A 7,661-nucleotide genomic window follows, 5' to 3' on the forward strand; every position below is an offset into this window, starting at 1 on the left:
GGCGACGAAGATGTTTAGTGCTGACGATGCCATTATCAGCATGACTATTCCGGTGATTTACATGCTGGAGCACATGTTAAACAGAATTCGGAGTCAGGTGGTGGCACAAGAGGAGGTGGAGGAAGTAGAGGAGGAGGAGTTGTATGCGGAAGGGCTAACATCTGCAAGGTCCAGACGGTCGGCAGCACCAAGGCGGCAGGCATGTGAGGGTTGGGGAGATGATTTTACCAGGGCGCATGGTAGCAGCCAAACTAGTGAGGAAGGTGCAGGAGCCCAGGAAGAAGTGGAGGACGAACTGATGGAAGACTCATCAGATGAGGGAGACCTTGATCACATTTCTGTTGTGCGAGGTTGGGGGGAGAGGACAGAGGAAGGAAGCATGATTGTTACCTCGCCACCAACACAACAGGGACTTGGTGCTCCTGGATGCGCAACACACATGAGTGCCTTCTTGCTGCACTACCTGCAACATGACCCTCGAATTGTGAGAATTAGAAATAATCCTGACTACTGGGTTGCCACACTGTTAGATCCCCGGTACAAAAGTAAATTTGCAGAAATTATTCCTGCCATAGAAAGGGATGCACGCATGCAGGAGTATCAGCAGAGACTGTTGCAGAATCTTACATGTGCTTTTCCACAAAATACCAGTGGTGCACGTAGTGAATCTCACAGTTCCAACTTGCCAACCGTGGGACCGTCAAGTGTTCAGCACTCAAACCGTAACAGAACCGCAGTATCTGCTGGTAACATCAATTTTGCGGAATCATTTCACCACTTTTTTAGCCCATCCTTTGCAAGGCCACAGGAGACAAGAAGTCTGACACATAGTCAACGCCTAGAGACGATGGTACAGGAGAATCTCCAAGTAAACATTGAAGCCACGACTGTGTCACTGGACCCTTGCTCTTTTTGGGCTTCCAATCTGGATAAATGGCCGGAGCTAGCCACTCACGCCTTGGAGATCTTGTCATGCCCCGCAGCCAGCGTTCTGTCTGAACGTGTGTTCAGCGCTGCTGGTGGTGTGCTGAAAGATAAGCGCACGCGGCTCTCCACTGATAATGTAGACAGACTCACGTTCATAAAGATGAACAAATCATGGATCCGAAACGACTTTTCTACCCCTGTGTCATCCTGGGGAGAGTAAAAGCTTGATGATTGGTTAAAATCACCCTACCAACCGTTTTAAGCTTTCAAATTACTAATCATGTTTATCTGTATCTTGACTGGAAAATAATTTGGGCTTTGTAGCAGTGTGCAGCACTGATCCTATTAGGCCATCTATAATAAGCTTCACCAGATTTAAAATTAAAAATAATTTTTAGCTGCATCTAGCCCGGAAAATAATTTTGGGGCTCCGAGATGCGCAAGACACATAAGTGCCTTCTTGCTGCACTACCTGAAGCATGACCCTCATATCGTCAGAATTCGAAGTAATCATGACTACTGGGTTGCCACACTCTTAGATCCCCCAAACTTTTCGATCAACCTTTTCATTTTAATAAAGACCAAAAAAATGGTCATTTTTGAAATTATAAGCATTAGCAGGTTGTTAGAAACTGAAATCAAACAGTTTTCAACTCAAAACTTTATTCTAGGTGATGTTACATTTTCACATAGGACCCCTTGTTCGAAAGGAGCTTCTGAACTCTCTCGTCCATTGAATTTGTCAGGTTTTGGATGGTTTCTGCTTCAATTGTTTTGCATGAGGACAGAATACCCTCCCAGAGCTGTTGCTTAGATGTGAACTGCCTCCCGCCATCATAGACACTCCTTTTCATGATGCTCCAAAGGTTCTGAATGGGGTAGAGGTCAGGGGAGCATGGGGGTCACACCATAAGTTTGTCCCCTTTTATGCCCATATCAGCCAGAGATGCAGATGTTTTATGTGCAGCATGAGATGGTGCATTATCATGCAGAAAAATGATCTTGCTGTGAAATACACGGTTCTTCTTCTTGAACCATGGCAGGAAGTGCTGTTTGAGAAAATCCACATACATTATGGAGTTCATCTTTAGCACCTTCAGGGATCCTAAAGGGGCCGACAATCTCTCTCCCCATGATTCCAGCCCAAAACATTACTCCACCTCCTCCTTGTTGGCGCTGTAGCCGTGTTTGCGTGGGGTGTCCATCAACCAGCCATCCTCCACTCCATTCATCTGGACCATCGAGCGCTGCACGGCACTCATCCGTGAACAAAACAGTTTTGAAATCAGTCTTCATGTAATGTTTGGCCCACTGGAGCCGTTTCTGCTTGTGTGAAGTGGATAGAGGAGGTCGACAGGATGGCGTATGCACAGCTGCAAACCTCTGAAGGACCCTGCATCTTGTTGTTCGGGGGACGTTGGAGGCACAAGCAGCTTCAAAAACTTGTCTGCTGCTATGACAAGGCATTTTTGCCGCTGCTCTTTCAACCTGACGTAATTGCCTGTAGGAAAGAGTCCTCAATTTGCCCTTATCAGCACGCACACGTGTGTACTGTGAATCAGCTACATACTTCTTGATTGCCAAGACACTTCATCCTGATCATCGCACAATGTTGATTGTAGTCATGCCTTGACCTAAACACTCCACAATTTGTTGCTTCTCAGCAGCCGACACATCCTTTTTCTTTCCCATTTTGGCAGAAAATGTAGGCTGCTTAATAATGTGAGAGAGCCTTCTTAAGTAGTCTTGCCTTTCATTGGACACACCTGCCAAACTAATTAGCACAGGTGTCTGCAATTGCTTACAGTGATATAAAGAGCCCTGACACACATCACCATCAATGAGTTTAACTGACAAACAAACAAATTCTTCCCTTATCACTCCTAAACACTTTTTGCATAATAATTTGGAACGCGGTGTACATGTGCTTTTCCACAAAACACCAGTGGTTCACGTAGTGAATCTTACAGTTCTAACTTGCCAACCGTGGTCTGTATGGAATTGTTCAATAAAGGGCCCAAAATTAAGATAACATAGATGGGAGAGGTCTCTATGAATAGGAATTCCTAAGTATTTGATACCCTGTGAGGGCCAGGCAAAGGGAAAGTTGGACTGGATGGAATCCTATATGGATTTAGGGAGGGAGACATTGAGGGCCTCAGACTTCGCTGCATTGATTTTAAAATTTTACCATGTAACAAAGTGATCTATTTCAGCCATAACAGCAGGGATGGATATATGTGATTGAGTGATATATACTAGGACATCATCAGCAAATAGAGAGCACTTGTACTCGGTGCCTCCCACCTCAATCCACCTAATATTGGGGTTATGGCGAATTGATGAGAGCAGGTGCTCCGTCACTAGGATGTATAAGAGAGGGGACAGAGGACATCCCTGCCTTGTCCCATTGGTGATTGTGAAAGGTGATGAAAATGTTCTGACGCACCCCCTGGGCCTTGGGACACCCGGAGCCGGACCCTTTTTGGTGGATGCTGGTGGTTGTAGTCTTCGTGGCGGTGATCCGGTTCCGTGGCTCAGGGCGGTCAAACCAGTGGCGGAACTATTTATGTGGTTTTGATGTTTAAATGTCCGACTACGCCACCCGTGGATTGCGGTCAGAGTGAACCGCCGCTACAGGGCAGACCGCTAAGGCTGGTGTTGTGGGTGCAGCAGAGCGTAGCATAACTCCCCACGGGAGGAGTATAGCCTCAGGGCAGTGTATGCGGAGGATGGGGGTGATGGTGCAGGGCAGCAGCAGTAACGACACGGAGTCAGTGATGCAGTTCAGGGCCTTTACTCACAGTTCTTATTATCCAGACCACGTCTGCAGGTAACGGCTGCCCACGTCGTACTGTGCTCACCAGGTGAGGGGCTCAGACAACTCCCAGATAACTTTGGAGCGCTTCACAGGACCCCCTTTGTGTGTCCTTTGTCTGGCCTTTCTTACCAACACTTCTGTCCGGCTGCCTCGGGCCTCCTCTTGGTAAACTTGGCGCCAGTTTCCCTGACCCTATGTGGTGCCTTCCTAGCGGGTGGAGCAAGGGGCTGCGCCACATAAAATGTCAGAGCCTCCGGTTTCTAGCTGAGGGTCGTTTCCTGCCTCCACTAGTTCGGGGACCGGTCTCCCCCTTTGGCCTGACCCCTCCACGCAGGTGGATTCGAGCGTGCGGTGGCGACTCGCCCGTCCGCACCCCTGGGATCCCTTCATTCCTCGTTCCTGGAGCCTTCTCCGCTCCTCTTCCTTCCTTCTCCCTCTTGCAGGCCTGGGCCTCTGTTACTAGGCCCACCTCCGGAGCAGAGCTCATGCAGAGCCCCTGCTCCCTGCCACTTCTGCTCAGACTTCTCTGCACTGAACTAAGATGGTGCCCACCTTTTATACTCCCTTCTCAATGCACCCAGGAACTGCTTCCTCCCTGCTCCTGCACTGCAGGGTTCCCCTTCCTCAGTGTTCCCTCCCCCCACTCCAGCCAGGGACAGGGACTGTCGTGCCCATCTCAGGGGCATATTGGTCGCCCTGCCCCACGGCAATGTGGTGTAATGCATGCAGGTGTCGGGTCCTGATCCACACTCCATCCTTATCTGAGAGTGAGATATCACACCTCTGGGTGAGGTGCAATACGTCTGTAGCAACCGAGCCCTCGGTCATACAGTTCCATTTATCTTCAGCCTAGGTGACGTATTGTGATACAGGGCCGTGATTTTGGCTATAAAAGGGTCCCCTAGACCCCTACCCCAAGCTTTTTAAGAGAATCATATATGGCGTGCCAGGAGACTCTATGGAATGCTTTCTCAGCATCCAACGAGAGTATCTACTTACAAATTTTTAACTGCATCTAGCCCAGGAAATACTTTGTGCTTAGTAGCAGTGTCTGCTAGTCAGCGGATTATCCCGGCTGTTAAGCAAGCTACACCACCTGTAGTTTGGACGCTTAATTTTTTCAAAGGAAATGCTTCGGGACCACGGGATACTCAGTGAAGAGCATCAGGAGGCACCCCAGGGCATAGGGGCTGGGACTGGCACTAGGATGCCTTGCGGTGGACAGCAGAGCTCGATCCTTATAAAAGCTTTTTAACTGCAGCAGCTTTAGTGGACGCTACTGGAGCTGGAATTACGCGGCTGCTGGCATGAGACTTGCCCTCCAATAGATCCTTGTAAATGGATTTAAAGTGTATTCATTCAAATTAGAGGGACAATTTAAATTAAAAAGCTTAGAGCTGCCTCCACCACAGGGGGGCTCTCTCGACCCACCAGCGGACAGGCACCAGTATTGGGAGAGGGGGGCTGGCCGTCAGGGTTCACCGCGGCTCTGGCACAAACCCGGCGACACGGAGGTGGCACGGGCAGGAGCGCACTGGCCGTCTCGGCTTCTCACTTTTTGGATTTTAGAAGGGCATGACATGCCTATATCTGTGTCTCCCCCTCCTTTTACTCCTCCACCTCTTTTCTTTTCGCATGACTATATGTACTTGTCACTTTTCCATGTGTTAGTTGTGTCTTCTGAGCAGTTTGTCAGCTTTTGGAAACCTTTGAAGGTGTTTTTTATGTGTTTCTATGTGTTTTTGTTTGCCTGCCATTGGTTTTAACGGTGTTCGAAGGTGTTCGACGAACAGTTCGACGAACACACGGGTGTTCGACGAACCGAACCGAACTCGAACACTACGGGGGTGGCTCAACACTAATTATTACTTGTCCCATTTTGTTGTGATCGGGGTCCTTCTCAGGACTAGATTACTTAGATGCAGGGATCCTCAGGAGGTAGGGGTTACGCTGGCGGCCTGGACCTCTGTACCTTTAACAGTACCTCCAGGTTGAGGGATTAGTCAGGGCCCCAGCTTAGGGTCAGCTTAGGCCCCCTACCTCCAGTATACAGAGACAGCGTGACAGAGTGTGGCTGCATTGACCAGGACCGTACAGTCGCTGCAGGTAGAACCGTCAAGACCAATCAAGCTGACTTCCAGTCCGGAGGATGTCCCGTGGCGTCGACAGAGGAGGATCCCGCCGTTCAGAGGGAGGCCCGCCGACCGCTACGCTGAGGATGGACAGCTGATTTGCCGCCATTGCAGTCAGCCAAGACACATAGCAAGGTACTGTACTTTAAATTGGTCCGACCTGGGGCAGAGGGCCAACCCCCAGGCATAAGGTCATCAGGCCCATCTAATTGGCGTGATATGTACGTGGGGGGACGCCCGGTCTTACCCGTAGTGCTGGACGGTATCCCCATGAGTGCACTGCTGGACACCGGGTCTCAAGTGACTACCATCCCCTACGTACTTTTCAAGCGGTACTGGAGTGACGTTGACATAACCCGCTATCCAGAGGATGACTTAAGCATCATTGCCAGCAATGGCCAACCCGTGCCGCAGGTGGGGTTCAGAGAGATGACCATCAAGATTGGTAAAGTGGAACTGCCGGCACAGGGAGTGATCATTGTGGACATTGACCGTCGTGAAAGTCACCCTAAAATAACCTTGGGTACTAATGTGATTGAAAACTGTCTTTCAGAAGTAATTGTGATTTTACAGCAGGTGGCGATTGTAGCGCCGGCGTCCCTGCCCTCTGCTAGGCAGGGACGCTGTTCCCCTCACCTCCCTGCTCCGTGCCCGGCGTCCTCCTCCCGCTCTGCTGGCAGCGCGCGCTCCTTCCCGGCCACTGTGCTTAGGGCGCGCGCGCTCTCCCTTCCTCTTAAAGGGGCCGCGCGTGCCGTCCTAAGGAGTCCCCGGCCAATGGCCGGAGGACTTCACCATATATAAGGCACCTCCTCCAAAATGGAGGTGCCCGAGCAATGTTGTTGCACTGTTCTACTCTGCTTCAGCCCTCAGGTCCCGTTGCCAGTTACCTGTCAGTTACCTGCCTGATTCCTGCCAGAGTCCTGCCAGTTTGCTGTCTGTTTCCTGCCTGTTATTCCTGCTACCTGCTTGCTAGCCTGAGGTCCGACGGTCTGCCTTACAACTCCTGTCAGTCTGTCTAAGGACCAGCTTGCCCGCTCACCTGGGAGCGCACATCAGCTACCTGCCTGCTTGCTAGCCTGAGGTCCGACGGTCTGCCTTTCTACTCCTGTCAGTCTGTCTATGGACCAGCTTGCCCGCTCACCTGGGAGCGCTCCTCCGCTACCTGCCTGCTTGCCTGCCCGGAGGCTCCGCCGTCACGTGCTGTGACCACCAGCTATTCCAGAGACTCTTGCCCGCTCACCTAGGAGCGCTTCTCCGCTACCTGCCTGCCCGGAGGCTCCGCCGTCACGTGCTGTGACCACCAGCTATTCCAGAGACTCTTGCCCGCTCACCTGGGAGCGCTTCTCCGCTACCTGCCTGCTTGCCTACCTGGAGGCTTCGCCGTCACGTGCTGTGACCACCTGCTATTCCAGAGACTCTCGCTTGCTCACCTGGGAGCACACATCCTCCATCTGCCTTGCTAGCCTACCTGGAGGTTCAGCCATCACAGGTCGTACCTACCCTTTACCTAGAGACTGCCCCGGTCACTTGCCGTGACCTCCAGCCCGTTCACCCAGAGACTGCCCCGGTCACTTGCCGTGACCTCCAGCCCGTTCACCCAGAGACTGCCCCGGTCACTTGCCGTGACCTCCAGCCCGTTCATCCAGAGACTGTCCCGGTCACTTGCCGTGACCTCCTGCCCGTACACCCAGAGACTGTCCAGGTCACCTGCTGTGACTGCCTGCCTGGTCGCCACCCGCTCCCTTACAAGGACCGCCCCCTTGTATAGTAGCTCAGAGGTT

The sequence above is a fragment of the Phyllobates terribilis genome, unplaced genomic scaffold (assembly GCF_046119375.1).
Source record: "Phyllobates terribilis strain yellow unplaced genomic scaffold, ASM4611937v1 Scaffold_1__5_contigs__length_1240528914, whole genome shotgun sequence".
NCBI lineage: Eukaryota > Metazoa > Chordata > Amphibia > Anura > Dendrobatidae > Phyllobates > Phyllobates terribilis.